The 16,748-nt window shown below is 43.5% G+C and overlaps 1 protein-coding gene across 2 annotated transcripts in view; it reads left to right on the forward strand.

The window, feature by feature from the left end:
- LOC103541911 (butyrophilin subfamily 3 member A2-like) overlaps positions 1–16,748 on the forward strand; it is a 264,550-nt gene that overhangs the window by 221,556 nt on the left and 26,246 nt on the right. The gene's annotated exons all lie outside the window — the stretch shown is intronic.

The following is a 16,748-nucleotide window of genomic DNA, read 5'->3' on the forward strand; positions in this document are numbered from 1 at the left end:
ATTGTTATTGTTTACCACTGTATCCACTCCACCTGGCATGTGGTTGTCAAGTTACGTTTCTTAAATAAAATTACTAATAATGATCACTCTTCAACTGAGATTTTTGTAGATTTTTAAGCTCCAAAAGTTTATTTACCACAGTTTCACAGTTTACTTCTTTGCAACATTTTTACAAAATCCTTATTTTGTTAGTTTTCTATTGTTACCATAACAAATTACCACAAATTTCAGGACCTAAAACAATGTAAATTTATTGTCTCACATTTCTGTAGCTCAGATGTCCAACATGGCTCTCATTGTGCAAATATCAAGGTGTCTGCAGGCTGAGTTCCTTTCTGTAGGCCCTGGGGAAGAATCTGTTTACTTGCTCCTTCAGACTGTTGGCAGCATTCAGTTTCCTGCAGTTGTAGGACTGAGGTTGCCATTCCTTGTTGGCTGTCAGCTGAGAGCTATTCCAAACTTCTAGAGGTTGTCACCTTCCTCATCTTGTGGCCCTCTTCCTCCATCTTCAAAGCAGCAATGCAGCTTGAGTCCATCTCAACCTTTGAATCTCTCTTGGTTCCTCTTCTGTTGAATCTCTTTGATTCTTCTGCCTTCTTCCACTTTTAAGAGTTCAGGTGATTTTATTCAGTCCACCCAGATACTCCAGGAAAATTTCCCTAAGATTCTAGGATAATCTCCCTACTTTAAGGTCCAAAATCTTAATTCCATCTATAAGGTTCCTTTCGCCATATAATGTACCATATTCACAGGTTGCAGAGATGATGGTGTGGACTATTTAGCCTCCAACACTTATCACAGGCACAGCCTCGCTCGCTCTGAAGGAGGAGGAGGTCTCCATCCTGGTAGGCCCCTCTATAGACTAAGGGTCTCCATGATTGAAGATGCCTGTGAATTTTTGGAAACTTTATCTGTAGCTCTTTATTCACTTACTAGACTCAGGCATACAGGTCAGAGTGTACTTCTCCAGAAAAGATAATTCTCACTCTTGGATACAATATGTAATGAAATTTCTACCTTATCCCATCTCTTAGCTTGGGTTCCCCAAAAGCTGACTCTGAATCAAGGACTTGGGTTCAGGTAGTCTATTTTGGAAGTGATCCAGGAAACCCAAGTTTGAAAATAAATAAAAGGAGACACCAACTAGGTGAAAAATTCCATAGAGTATACGTTAATTATTTGGTTATCATGTGGGCAAGTGGGCTCGGTCCCACCAAGGGCACTCTGAGAAATCATGTGAAATTGTAGGCTATTCCTCAGAATCCTCCTAGTAGGGGTTGGGAGCCTGGGCCATTCATCCAAACTTCTAGCCCCTTGACTGGAGGTGGCCCCTGGGGTGTTAACTCCCCTGCACTTTCGGGTTGGGCTGTGTGTATGCAAGGGAGCAAGCATCATTGGTTTTAAAGAAAACTCTCAGGTAGAGAAGAAAGCAGGCACCTGGGAAATTGTTCCCTTGCAGGAAACTGTCTATCTGAAGTGGATCAATGGGCTTGTACAGGATTGGGCATCAACAGCATTTCTTTATAAGTCTCTGCTTCTAAGAGTATAGTGAATGCCTGTTAAGACCTGTGTGCCCACCCTCCACCCCCATCATTTTAACACTGGTGACATCCTGTTTTCCAATATATGTCCATATAACATGGCTCCACTGCCCCCTGACAGGGACTAGATCTGGGATGGACATCTGACCCACACTAGGCCAGAGGGAATACCTTGCATATTTTGATTGAATAACTCAGTGATATGTAGCCAGTTATACCTGGTTAGTAGCAGGTATTTATGGGAGCTGTGGGAAGGCATTTTCCATCCACAGTGTGGTCTAGTGAAGCAAAAGGAAGGTGATCGATAAAGAAATTAGACAGAAGCAGACGTGCAGAGAGAAGGGTTCTTTTTGGGCAACTTCCCCATCCTTGGCTCCAGTGCCTTAGGGGGCTCAGTTTTATTTGTGCTGTATGTTCTGTGAAATTGTTCTGACAAGGTAAATGTACTGGTTGCTATTGCTGCAGCCCTGAAAATTTAGCGACTTAACACAACCATTTTCCTATGCTCATTGATTCCAAGAATCAGTAATTTTGAATTTGAACAAGACAGAGTAGAAATATCTTTTCTGGGTGCCAAGATGTCTTGGCCTCACCTGGAAGAAACTTGCAGTTGGAGGTGACTCAAAGGAAGGAACTCATCCTCTAGGTTTATTCCTCTCAAGACAGAGAATGATTGGGTCAGGTTGTCATGATCAGAAATGACACATTTTGGTTGGATGTGGTTTCCTGCTGAGCTACCTCATGGGCAATGGGTCCTCATCATGCTCAGAACAGATGTGTTTCCCTCTGGCTCAGGTCAGCTACCACAGGGGCTGAGGCCTGGCTTCACTGGATGCTTCCAGCACAAACTTCCCCAGAAACCCTGGGACTTATTTTCTTCATATAGAGGCTGTAGGCGGGCATGGCTCTTAGATTCTCACAGCCCCCTCTTCTGTCCCTTCCCAAGAGCAACCAGTCCCAGCAGGAAACTGTGGAGCCATTGCAAGTGTGTTAATTGCACAGTTTTGAATTGAATCAGAAAGAAATTGGAGACCTCCAGGGGAAGCATTAAGGCTCTTGAGGGAAATGTGAAGAAATGTGTCTCAGGAAGATTATTCTAGAAGAAAGCTCTAGAATGGCCTGATTGAGGTCTGTGGAGCATAGAAGGGGAGCATTGTGTGGGTGTAGGGGGTGTTGGACTGACTAGGTCCACCTACTGACAGAAGATGAATCCCAACAAGAAAGTCTTTCCTTGCTGCTATCTTTCTGCCCCACTAGAATGCCACCTCCCTGAGAGGAGGGGGTTTTGCCTGGCAGTATCCTCAACATCTGTCCCTCAATGGGTTTTGACTGAATGACAAGGTCTACAGTCTACTACTGCAGCTGCTGTCTTGCTTCATTCTCTGCCCTTGTGACCCTCTCCCTGTGTCTGCTTTTATGTCTCCACTGCCCCCACAAACAGAGGGTTGCTTGTTTTTACCTCATCACCTCCTCACCCCAACCCCATCCACCACTGCATACATACTTCTAACACACAGAGGCCTCTCCTCCTGGTTAGCAGGACCACCACAAATCTTGGGAATCTCAAGGTTTTGCAAAAAAGATGAAAGTATATTGCTCCTGAAAATAGAAAATGGAAATAAAAAGGCTAGATCATCTCAAAAGGCTATTTGCAGCCATGCAATTTTAAAGATTTTTATATATTCCATGTAGTACTGGGAGAAAGCAGACTCAGGGATACCATTAGCTGGCTGACACAAAGCCGGCAAATCCTGATCTCTAAACCATTTACTGGAAATCTTAGGGTTTTGTTGTCACAGAGTGGACAGAGACCCAGGTCCACCAACCCCACACACTGTGAGTAACAGGCAGATAAGAAAATGATTTTCTCTGCTTCCCACACAGTTTGTTCTCCGGTTGTGACCATGCCCATGAGCAGGTTGGAGAGAAGAAGGATAAGCAGAAGATCATCATTTGAGCATCAGAAGAGAAAAGAAAATGCAGAAGCAAATTCTAGAAGGTACGAAAGGGAGGGGAAGCACTACAGCTCTGGGGTGTGGATGGGGTGGTAAGTGGAGGAAGGGAAACTGATGACAGGAAAGGTGGGGTCCCCTGGAGAAGGGGAAGCTTCCTGGATGCCAGGATAGGGACTCACAGGAGGGTAACCCAGAGATGAGCAACAGCAAGAAGCTGTCATCACTCCTAAAGATGGAGGGACAGTGGGAAGAGGTGGCATGAGAGCCCACAGCAGGAGCTGGGACAACAGTGGATGCCCGGGGATGAGCAGCAGGAGTTGGGATGCCAGAGAGGGGATCTCAAGTCAGAGAATGGATGCAGCTGTGGTAGAAAATGCTGCAGGAAGCAGAGAGGAAGGAGAAATATCCTGGTTTCTGCTTTCCTCCTGCATGCAAATCTTTCCTCAGTCTTCCCCTTGGCTAAACCAGAAGCCAGAGAGCAAGGGACCCTGGGAAATGTAGTTCCTTGTGACACAGAGCAGAGTAAGGAAGGGTGGGCAATGAATCTGACAACAGGTAATTTGAATGACACAACACCCCTCCCAGTTATGATCGAAGTATTACACCTACAAAAAAATTATTTGAATAAATCTATAAATGGATCTTCTCATTAGAGTTTGCCCTTTGGGCCAATTCCTTCAGTATTTTCCATGTGAGTTCCGATCCAGGCATCCAGTTCATTTTGCTCTTAGACAATGTCTTTTAAATTCAGCCCAGACCATCTGCTCCTTGTAGGCAGGTAAGGCAGTCTCTTGTATGAAATCCTACCTCAGAGGGCAGACTCCCTGAGGACTCTGTAGTTTAAACTTTAATTTTCTCTGCTGTAAAGTGACATTACTGACACTGCTAAAGTCCACTGATCAATGACCTCTAGGGACACACCTGTGGTCAAACAGAGTCGGTTTATTTAACTTGATGTGGTAGGGAGAGCGCCCCCTGGAGGAACTGTGGGGCACCTGGCTAAGAGGGAGCTCGGAGAAACATCTTATTCTCAGGAGGGTGAAAGGAAATCAGACATCAGTTCTGAACTGGGTGTTGTCAGGAAGCGGGGCAATTCAGTGACTGGGTGTCTCTGTAATTTTTACCCAGGAGGAAGGAGAAGTAAAGTGGGGCTGGAGATGTCATTGGTCAGAAAGCACAGTCCCTCTGTTAAGTGGAAAAGGGGATGTTGACTTGTTTTTACGATTTCAGTGCCCATAAATAAGGTTTTTTGGGGACACAGTCATGTCCATTCATCTACGGCTGTGCTACAAGAGTAGTTATCACAGATCCAATGTGACCTGAAAAGCTGGAAATATACAATATCCAGACCTGTATAGAAAAAAAGTTCCAGATCCCTGGGCTAGAGGAAAGTGTTTTCTCAGAGACAGAGGTAGCTGCTCCTCTCTTGGTGTTGAACTATCTCCAGAATGTTATGGGGGCAGCATAGGTCTGGGCAGACAGAAGGATCTGAGTGTCCCATAAGCACTGCTGCCCAAGGCCCTAGCCGATGAAGCCCACAGACATGAGTGCCTAGCAGTGACCTGAGTGCCTTGTGGCCTTCAGCAACAGCTGCAGGCCAGCTCACCTGTCTGCCTCTCTGCCTCTGTGGGTTCCCAGCCCTGGCTGGAGGCCCAGCTGGAGCTCTGTTCTTGAGTTACACAATTCAACAGTGTATCCTTACAATAATATACTATACTCTTTTTTTTTTTCTCCTTAACTGAGTTTGAGTTGCATTGTTAGAAGCCAAAGTATTAGAATATGAAAACTCAACCTGTGTTGTGTGTGTGTGTGTGTGTGTGTGTGTGTGCTTGGGCGTAAGGGTATATATGTGCACCATACAGTAACCCTCAGGTACCAGGCTTCAAAACAACACTCAAAACTGCAGAAATGCAGCTCTTGCCTCATTCCCATCCTCCACATCCTGAGTGAGTGCATCTGATTTGCCAAAACTAAATCTCTCCAAAATCATAGCTGCGTGGAACCTGAGAAATGTAGTGTTTAGTTTTCCCACTTCTCAAGTACAGAAAAGACCACTAGATGGAGGGAGGATGGCTGTGGAGTGCCACCTCACCATACCCTCCCCATGTCCTACCTTAGAACTTCTTGTTAAATGAGAAAAATTTGCCTTATTATTTAAGCTGATAAAGCAATCTGACAGCCAATGGTATAGAATCAGTTAGTGATGGTTGGAGTGCAGGAGGTTAGGTCTTCTGAGCCTCAACCCCATTCTCCCACGTCTACCATCCCTCTTTAACCTTGGTCTTTGTATCTCTTCCTTCCCTCATGCATAGTTACAGTGTAACCATGGACCCTCCAGAACCATTTCAATTGACCCCTTCTTATCAACAGAGTGATTAAGAATTACCTTTCAGGTGGCTGGCCCCGTGGTGCAGTGGTTAAGTTCGCATGTTCTACTTCTTGGCGGCCCAGGGTTCGCTGGTTTGGATCCCAGGTGCAGACATGGCACCACTTGGCACACCATGCTGTGGTAGGCTACCCACAAATAAAGTAGAGGAAGATGGGCACGGAAGTTAGCTCAGGGCCAGGCTTCCTCAGCAAAAAAGAGGAGGACTGGCAGTAGTTAGCTCAGGGCTAACCTTCCTCAAAAAAAAAAAAAAAAGAATTACCTTTCAGAAAATTTGTAAAGTCATATAGCCAGAGCACGTGAGGAAGAAGAAATCTTGACCTGAAATGACTGTGGAACCAAACATCCTCCTCTCCTGGAACCAAAGGACCAGGACATGACGGGAACTTAAAGTCAGACTCTTATCAGAAAGGAGGGGTCCCTCATTCAGGAAGATCTGATGTTAAAATTCCTTCCCCACCCTATCATAAATGTTTAAAATATCATCATAAATGTTTAGAACTCTGTCATAAATGTTTAGAACCTCATCATAAATGTTTAGACCCTTACCATAAATGCTTGAAGCCCACCTATCAAAACCTGTCCCACCAGCATTTCTGAGTGCCAGCCTGTTTTCCCTAACCTCTAAAATTTCACCCCAAATCCTGAATCAGAGAGACAGATCTGAGGGCACACGTACCCTGTCACCCTGCAGATTGATCCTATAAAATAAAGCTGATTTTTCTGCCAAGAGCTGATGTCATAATTAATTGGCTCCTTTATGTACATAGGGTAGGAGAACCCCATTTTTGTGCGGTAACATCAATATTAAATAAAAGAACTCAGAGATGAGACTTTCCAGAGGAGATGTTATCCCAGTTGAGTTAAATAAAGAGAGGTCCTTCTAATAGACAACTGACATGGAATTTCTGAGATCTCACTGAATTTAGCAGGAAATACAGAACTGACCCTGCTTCTTTCTCCATGGAAGAAGGTAGAAAGACAGGTTTCTCAGGAAAAGCATCATGTGAAAACAAAGGCAGACATCGGGGTAATGCTTCTACAGGCCAAAATACACCAAAGACTGCAGGCAAACCACCAGAAGCTGGGCAAGAGGCCTGGAGCAGATGCTCCCTCATCACCCTCAGAAGGAACCAACTCTGCTGACACCTTGATCCCAGACTTCTAGCCTCCAGGACTGAGACAATGAATTTCTGTTTTTTACACCACCCAGTTTGTGGCGCTTTGTGCAGTCCTGGGAATCTAGTACACCTCTGTACAATGATTTGACATAGATGTGTGATGTGCAGTATTTTACATACATGAGAGGAAAAGGTAGACAAGAAAACACTCAGAAATGTTAACCCACATGTTTATCCTTCTGCATCAGAAAACTTTCTGCTTCACTTCATGCCCAAATGAAAGGTTCTTACAGCATTAATATGAAGAGAAATAAGTACATTTTTAACTCTCAAAATTATTTTTAAAAACCCATGTCAAAAATTGTAATTTGAAAGTAAATTTTCAAGTCTCAAAACTTTTTCTTTTGGGCAACAAAAGCAGAGCCCTGTAGGATTTGGCGCATGACGTTTACGTCATAAGACAATAATCACAGAACAGTGCTTTTCAACCTGCAGGTCCTGGTCCATTACTGGATTGTGAAACCAATGTATTGAGTAGTGACCAACATTTTTTAAAAAATCAAATAGAACAGAATGGAACTATAAGAGCATATAGTATATATAAAATTGAATGTGTGCTGAATTATGATATAAAATGAATTCCTCACTATGGGTCACAGTTAAAAAAAAATGTCTTGAGCTGACATTAGAATAAAGATGGAGGAACTTAGCAGGACACAGCTGTGCGAGAAAGGGCCTGAGGCTCAACCCCTGGGTGGAACGGAAGCTCCGCAGGTTCCAGGTTCCCTCGGGGATGTGGATGTGGCTGAGGGGCACAGAGGCCCAAGGAGACCTCGCCAGGATGCGGGGGAAAGAAGCCGGGATGTGCGGGGTTCCACAGGGAGAAGCAAGGGCACAAGGGTGTGGAGGAGATGCCCGAGGGGGAAGGAGACAGTGGAGAGCTAGCGACTCTTCCCTGAACCTGCACAAGACAGAGCTCTTCTCTACATCCGCAAACTGAGATACTGTTGAGGAAATGGAGAGCCCCAAAATCGACTGATGAAAAAGCCCGGAACTGACAGAAAGCCCACTGGCTTAGGCGTAGCCTGAATTACTAAGATCAAAGTTGTGCCATTAAGCAGAAAAGGAGCTGTTGAGGGAAATAAATCTCAGTTTAAATACAAATATATGCACATATTTAACTCCTGAGTTTGTGGCCTACAGAATTCAAACCTATTCATGGGACTTTCTAGTTGTTTGGGGTTTTTTTTGCATGGGAAATCCATGTCTGCTCACAGTCCTGTGCTCGTCTACTTGCAGGTCTCTGCTTTTTTGTCAGTTGAGAGGGGGAGACTGTTTCCCAGGTACTCAGCGCACGCAGTGACGCGCAGTGGCCACTAATGGGAGGAGAAGTTTAAAGATTATCTTCTGAGAAGTGGGAGGAGGAAGAGGCGGGAGGAGGAGGAGCAGAAGGGACAGAGCGGGAAGGAGAGGGAGAGGGAAGAGAAGAGGGGAAGAAGGAGCAGGAGAGGGAGGGGGATAAGTGGAAGGAAAGGGGAAGAGGAGGGAGGAGAGGAAGGAAGGGAAAGGAAGAGGAAGAGGTGAGTAGAAGGGCTGGAAGGGGGAATGAGAGGTGGAAAGAGCAGGGGAGGGGAAGGCAGGTTACTGAAGGGAAAAGATAACTTTCTGGACAGCAGTTAGTGACATTTGTAGGTACTTTACATTTTACAGTGTGTTGTAGATAAGTTTCATATTCTCCTGGCAAGAATAACCCAGTTGGATAATGATTCCTACCCACATTTTGTTTTATTTTCAACCTGAAATTTTGTGAATTAAAAAAATGTGTATTTACTTTACACATAACGAAGTGAAGAGAAACATTTGGGGGGATGGCAAGACGAATGGACCTTTACTATGTTTCACAGTTTTATTAAATCCATTTCTGTGGGAATTCTCAATACCATCAGAGGCTGCGATTCTTATTGATGGGGATTTTTAGGCTGCTTAATTTTAAAACGGTTTATGATGAGGATTTTTAGGCTGGTTACTTTTAAAACTACAGATAAGAAGCAGGCTCCAAGGAGTGGAATTTGTTTGCCCTTTGATCAGAGACAATTACAGTTGTAAAGGAAATCTCCATGCCTCCCTCTCTGGAATTTGTTTGCCCCTTGTTGGGAAAACATTTACATTTCTAAGGGAAACATCTATCTGTGAAGATGCCTCCCCCTCTGAGCCAGGAGGAAGGGGGAATGGCCTTATCTCTGGAAACTGTCTGACAACCTCATGTAACTGACCCCCCACCCCAAAATCCTCCTTTGTCTTTAGTTGAAGATAATATTTGAGCGGTGACTTCTGCCATTTACTCAATCCGGTTTGATTCTTATCTTAAAGTTGTGGGACCGCCAAATGGCCAGACCAAACGGGCACTAATAAAGAGATAACTCACATACCTATGCCTTAAATTTGGCCCTAACCCTCAGTTCGGGGCAGCAGCAGCAGCAGCAGAAGCTCTGACTGCCCATGGGTCCTGTCCCCATGCTACTCTATCTCTATTCTCTAAATAAAAGAGCACTACTGCCAGATCTTGAGAGTCTAAGAAATCTTTCTTTCGACTCCTCGGCTCACCGACCCCGCATCATTTCTGGTGGCCCGTACGGGGAATTGCTTCATCCGCTTGTGAGCTCGAGTTCTGGTAAGTGCCCTTTTCTTCCTTGTGCCTTTCTCTTTTTCAAGGATGGATCTAAACTCACTTCTCCATCGGGAACTTTCTCGGATGGCTGTATGAATCCACGTTTGCTGCCCATGGCTACTCTATGGGGCAAATTGTGGCATTCAGCTTGAAGAGATTCAGTACCTTAAGCCTCAGGGTGATGGAGAATGAATTAATCCATTCCTTCCTGACTCTATCTCTAATAGACAAATTTTACGTGGGCGCGGGTCGGCCACTTAAGTCATTAGGACGGCCGCCAATCTCCAAGACTCCCGTGGAAGGTTTCTTTTCCTAAGGCTGGATTGGGATCCCTCCCTCTGGCACCTGACCACGCTCTGAACTGCGAGGAAAGTCCCACTCGGGACTCCAGTTCAAGGGAAGTACCAAACTCTAACCTTTGGTGGAGTATGGGAACCCCTTCTTGGGAGAATGGCTCCAGGATGCAATTGGGTAGAATGTCCCCCAGACTGGCGGAAAATTCCTCACTGTCTTTCTCTTTCTCACTGTCTTTGTCCTTTTCTCTCCTGGGGACCATACGCCAGGCACCTATTCCTGCCAGGCAGAATAGGGAAGATGTTCAAGGGATGCCCCATCATCCCTTGCTACAGGAACTCCATTGGGGGGATTTTCAAGGTAATGGCTCCCTTTCTCTGGGACCATACGCCAGGCACCTATTCCTGCCAGGCAGAATAGGGAAGATGTTCAAGGGATGCCCCATCATCCCTTGCTACAGGAACCCCAATGGGGGGATTTTCAAGGTAATGGCTCCCTTTCTCTGGGACCATACGCCAGGCACCTATTCCTGCCAGGCAGAATAGGGAAGATGTTCAAGGGATGCCCCATCATCCCTTGCTACAGGAACTCCACTGGGGGGATTTTCAAGGTAATGGCTCCCTTTCTCTGGGACCATACGCCAGGCACCTATTACTGTCAGGCAGAATAGGGAAGATGTTCAAGGGATGCCCCCATCCCTTGCTACAGGAACCCCAATGGGGGGATTTTCAAGGTAATGGCCCCTTTTCTTTCTCCTTTTCTCTCGGGAACCATCCACCAGGCCTATGCTGTCAGGCAGAATAGGCACCAGGCACCTGTTACTGCCAGGCATAACAGGGAAGGTATACAAGGGATGCAATGCCGGGGGACGCCCCCATCACCCCTTGCTATAGGAACCCCACAGTAGGAACAACGGGTAGGACGCTGCCCTAGGTTCAGGGGGGATTTTTCATGGTAATGGACCCGTTTCTTTTGTCTCTCTTGGAGTTACAATGGCCATTTTCATCTCCTTTTGAGCTTTGCGACTGGGAAACAAAGAAATCTTTAAAGAGTAAAAGGCTCCACCCCTGGGAGCCCCAACTTTGGGTTTCTGGGCCTGATCACCCCAGCAACCCTAAGTGGGGGTGCCCTCTCTTGACAGTTGACTCATTGAGTATTTTAGTCACCTACTGAGTCGGTTATGAGGGTAGGAGACCTGTGATTTATTCTGTGAACTGTCGTGCTAGCGTAGTGTGCCCCAGTATGGGAACTGTTGTGTGACTCTTATCTTGATAACCCTCTGGAAGAGGCCATGAGGGTGAGGTCTGATCTCTTCTTTTCCTTTCTTTGTCTGTTTTGCTCATCATCTCTTCTGTTGTCACCAAGTCGAGGTTAAGTTCAGGCTAGACCTGAGCAGAACCTTGACCTTCTGTAAAATTGAAAAAATAAGCCCTTTGCCAGGGACTTAACTCTCAACCTTGGCACTGGGAGTGCCTCCAGCCAGTTCCAGGCCTTTGCCTCTTGCTTCCCTGCCTCAACCATGCTGGCTCGGAGACAAAGTGCCCAGGCTGAGCGGGACTTGACTAAATCTTATAACTGTGTCAACACCCGCAATCGGCCTCTGCACACCCGCAATCGGCCTCTGCACCCATTCTCCAGCTGCTGTCAGTCAGACACTGGCTTTACCGCCACAGGGAAGGCCCCTGAGCATCCCCGGAGGCCCACCCTGCGGATGCATTCTAACTCCATCTGGGAGAAAACTTGAGGGGTTTCTCTGTGCTTTTGTGATGCAGCTGGACAGGTAGATCAAACTGGAATGTAATTTGCGTTACGATCCAGTTTCTGGGAAATCAAGAGCAACTGTCTTTAGAAAATCCTTGCAAGACTGGAAATACAGCTCTAGAGGCAGTTCGGACTCCACCTAGTTCCTTTATCACGAAAAGGATTATCATCTCCCCTCTCCAGGAACTACTATCTAAGTCCATCACTAATTCCTAAGACTGAAGGGAAAAAAAAAAAGAAAGAAAGAAAGAAAGAGGAGGGGAGAGGCAAAACGGCCATAAGCGTGCCCTTGCAAAAAATCTAGCATCTTGAGTATCTTCTCCACAAATATTGGTAAAAAACAATAGCTGTGCAGTCTCTGTGTATGTGTGCCTATGTGTACATTGTATGTGTGATATTTTACCTCCGGATGGTATTGCCAAAATTAAGAGCTCTGTTTAATTGGCTTAAAGTAAGCGCTTACATAAATTCTAAATGTAGTAGAAATTAATCCAATGTCTTTCAAGTTAACGTGATGTGAATTAACCTTTGGTAAATGAAAGCTTGTTTAAGTTTGTTGGTTTGATTGAAAATAGTCTTCTTGTCAGAGTTGTCGGTATTTGCATATGATGCAGGCATGCAGCCTGGGTTTACTGGTCAAATAAGTTCACATTGTCTGTTAAATTCGTCAGTAAAATAATAGCTTTAAATGATGACCAGTTTTGTCTAATGTCTCACAACGTTTTCGTAGGCAATCTGAACATAATTGTTGGAAACAAATGGTTTAAATAGATAAAAGTGGGTACAATAACTGTTTTATGGTCTGTATACTTGGAAAAAAAAAAACAGCTTCGAAATTCTTTCTGGTAACAATCTTGAGTTTTTTTAAATGATAAAAACCTGAGTATCTGGGTCGTTTTTGGATTGAATAGAAGACTGAAACATTATTGCTAAACGTACCTAAGTTATTTACTTTTGGCTTCTTATTGTAAAGAGGCTAAAAGCATTTGGGTCTGTTAAAAGCGTGCCTTGTGTTTTATTGTGAAGCGGCATGTTTCTGAAATTATGAAGTGTTTAGAATGCTGATATAAAAGACAATTCGTAATTACTTACCTTTTTAGTGTTTACTAGTGTCTGTTAAGGGTTAAAAGTTATTAACTTATATAATTAAAGCTACTGGGAATTAATAAGGAAAACAGCTCTGTATTCAAGGAAAGTTAAAATGCATGTTTTCAGTAAAGAGGGTATAAAAAATGGAAGTATTTTTGTTTGATGGGTTAAGAAAAGATAAGTTTGTCCTAAAAGTACTAGAAAGGGAAAAAGAAAGATTTTGGGACAAATTCTGAAGGCAAAAAGAAAGTTGTAGAAGGTTTGTGAAGGAGAAATTCTGAAAGGAGTTTTATGCCTGGTCAAGTAGACTAAGATTAAAGTAAATTCAATTAAGTAAATGAATTTGAACGTTAAAAATAAGCTGGTACAGAAATTAAAATTTGGTTTCCTCTCAAAGTATAATTTTCTTGAACTTTTTGCCTGCTCTAACTCTACCTAAAAGACAGAAAATCTATGTTTTGTTAAAATAATTTCCTATATTCAGAAAGAAAGAGGTCTCTTCTAAAATTTTTTTTTTTTGATGGTGTTGTTTGCTCTTGACTGTCTCTGTTGTCACTTTGAATGGATGCCTGAGCATTGTTTAACAGTGAGCGTTGTTTCCTATTTGAACAAGCATTTTAAAAACTTTTGATATTTTTGACAAGCTTCTCCCTCAAAAATATTCAAGTCCTGAATGAAGGCTTTCTTTTGACCTGGTAGATGGAAGAAGAATTTCTCTGAGGATTTTCAGAGGGCCCCTGAGACTTCTCAAAGAAATTTGCTCTCTTCCTATAAGGAGGAAAATACTAAATTAATTAGATTTATTTGGTTTATTAAATTACATGGGTAGCATTGTCAAATAAGCGATGATAAACTTTCTTATGTGGTATTACGTGGGTGAATGTTATTAATATACGTGTCTTAACATTATATAGCATTCCTAAAATTCTAATCTGTTCTGGTTATCAGTCATAATTCCAGTTATTATCTTAAAGTGTTATATGTCACAGAAATAGCCAAGTTTCTTTGTCAATTGCCCTTTTGAGTCTTTTGTCCATTTGCAGATAGTTGCTGTTTTACTGTGATGCTTTTTGCTTTTGCAAATATGTTTCATCTTCAGAGAAATTCCTGGAAAGGATTCTGACACAAGGGTTCTAAACTACAGGTTTCTGATAAACTTTCAGAGTGTAAAACTGAATTGGGTAAGAAATTACAGAATTCTAACAGAAACTAAGCTCATAGATCTGCTAACAGAAGATTAAGTTCAAGAACTGATTATACAAGACTGTGTGAACTGATGAGAATGATTATAATTTTTTATGACTTCTGTTTGAAATATTGCTGAGTTTTGATGTTTTGTTTTGTTTTCTCATATTTAAGGAAATCTTTTTCTCTTTTCTCTTATGCTAACTATGACTTACAGCGATTTAGTGAAGTTATACTGTTATGAGTGAAACTGAAACATTTATTTTCTCCCTACCTGATCCCTCCAGAATTTGGAAACTCTTTGTGAGTGAGTGGTTATTTCATGGCAATATTTGCATAAGTTCAATAAGAATCTGGTCCCCTTATAACAGGACACATTGGTTATCTTACCAAGGCTTTGACTGGAATGTCATATTTGAGAGAAACATACAGGCTCAGATATGACAACACAGCTTTTCAGGAACAAAGATTGGACATTCTGGAATACAGCCACTTGGAAACATGGGCCTAGTACCTTGTTTACAGAGATTCTGGCAATCTTACCTGGTAAGTAAGGAAGCTTGCTTATCTGGCGGGTGCAAGGAACCTCAGAATATTTTGGGGGACCTCGAGAAGAGAGGAGTCCACCCAAACCTGTAGGTACTGCAGGCAAAATCTGATGGCAAGTCCTTGGCTTGGCTTTTCTGGCCTCGAGAGGCCTTTACAGTTCAATCTGAGATTCCTCATAAAAATTCCAGCAAAGCAGATTTAAAAAGCCTGTATAATCAATTGGTATTCTTGCTGCACTTATGTAAATAATTGGCAGACCAGTTAATCTTAATTTGGCTATCTTTTATAAAAATGAGGGTGATTTTAGAGAGAAAAAATTATGTTTCAGTAGAAGGTATAGTACACATTCATGGATATTAGATTCTAGCTCTTCTCTTCTGCAAGATTCATCTGTTACCAATCATAATGTTTCCTTGTGGCCATCCATCTCTGATACCTGGGAGTTCCCTGGCCACAAGCAAACCTTTTCCTTCAACACTACTGCCCAAATACTAACTCGATTTGCCTTGTCACAGGTGGATCATAAACGACAAGTTCCAAAGGTAAAGTCCCCAATTTATTGATACACACAGGATGGACTATATCAAATTTGGGACGAATATATTTGGCTCACTCCTACTAGTGGTCAACTCAGTCAAAAGGCCACTATATGTTGGGAACAAAGCAATCACACCTGTGATACATGGACTAATAGCACCCGACCTATGGGACAAATTCCCCGTCATATATGTTCTCATATCATAAGCTTAAAAAGTACTGATTGGTTTGGGACTGACTGGGATAGACGGCCAAGCACACGTTGGCTAGCCCCTAATGGCACTTAATGGTTATGTGGCTCCAACTTATGGCCTTGGCTGTCACCTGGATGGATTGGACGATGCACCCTAGGTTTCGTCTGGATGCAGGGCAGAACTACATTTAGTACATCTCCCCCTGCTAACCTACCCAACCTGCAACAGCGCTGGACCCGCTCTGTCTTCCGCTGGTATGATCATGTTGCCTCAATTTTCCTTCCCCAATTAGGAATCGAAAGTGTCATCTGGCACATGGAAGCTCTAAACAAATTTACTATGAAAGCTTTAAATGATACACAACATAGCCTTTCGCTGCTCGATTTAGAAGTGTCCCAAATGCGTAAGGCAGTCCTCCAAAACCGAATGGCACTGGATGTCTTGACAGCAGTGCAAGGGGGTACTTGTGCCATTATAAAAACTGAATGTTGTGTTTATATTCCTGACTACCATCAAAATATCTCTGGCTTCCTATCTGATATGAGCCACCAAGTTAAGTCCATGTCTGACCCTACCCTATCTCTAAATGATTGGTTGAACTCTTGGTCAGGTCCAGGTTTCTGGACTACTATCAAAACCTTATTCATTGGGTTAATCATCTTGCTTGTATTTCTTATTATAATTTGTTGTCTGTTTCGTTGTTTGTCTTCCACATGTCAACAAAGTTTCACCTCCTGGACCACCTCTCATCAAATGATTCTCTCGTCGCCAGAGGCTCTGTACACCTTGTCAGCCTTGGACGCCACGGGCGCAGCCTTCCGTTCCACTGAGCCTCCTACCTGTACCCATGGCCCCATTTAGGGACAGCTCTACGACCTTGTACAGCCGGAAGTAGTTACAGAAGACTGACCATCGTCCATATCCCCAAAAGATTTCGGGGCCAAAATGGGTTCGGGGGGGTTTATGATGGGGATTTTTAGGCTGCTTAATTTTAAAACGGTTTATGATGAGGATTTTTAGGCTGGTTACTTTTAAAACTACAGATAAGAAGCAGGCTCCAAGGAGTGGAATTTGTTTGCCCTTTGATCAGAGACAATTACAGTTGTAAAGGAAATCTCCATGCCTCCCTCTCTGGAATTTGTTTGCCCCTTGTTGGGAAAACATTTACATTTCTAAGGGAAACATCTATCTGTGAAGATGCCTCCCCCTCTGAGCCAGGAGGAAGGGGGAATGGCCTTATCTCTGGAAACTGTCTGACAACCTCATGTAACTGACCCCCCACCCCAAAATCCTCCTTTGTCTTTAGTTGAAGATAATATTTGAGCGGTGACTTCTGCCATTTACTCAATCCGGTTTGATTCTTATCTTAAAGTTGTGGGACCGCCAAATGGCCAGACCAAACGGGCGCTAATAAAGAGATAACTCACATACCTATGCCTTAAATTTGGCCCTAACCCTCAGTTCGGGG

The sequence above is a fragment of the Equus przewalskii genome, chromosome 19, assembly GCF_037783145.1.
Source record: "Equus przewalskii isolate Varuska chromosome 19, EquPr2, whole genome shotgun sequence".
Taxonomy (NCBI): Eukaryota; Metazoa; Chordata; class Mammalia; order Perissodactyla; family Equidae; genus Equus; species Equus przewalskii.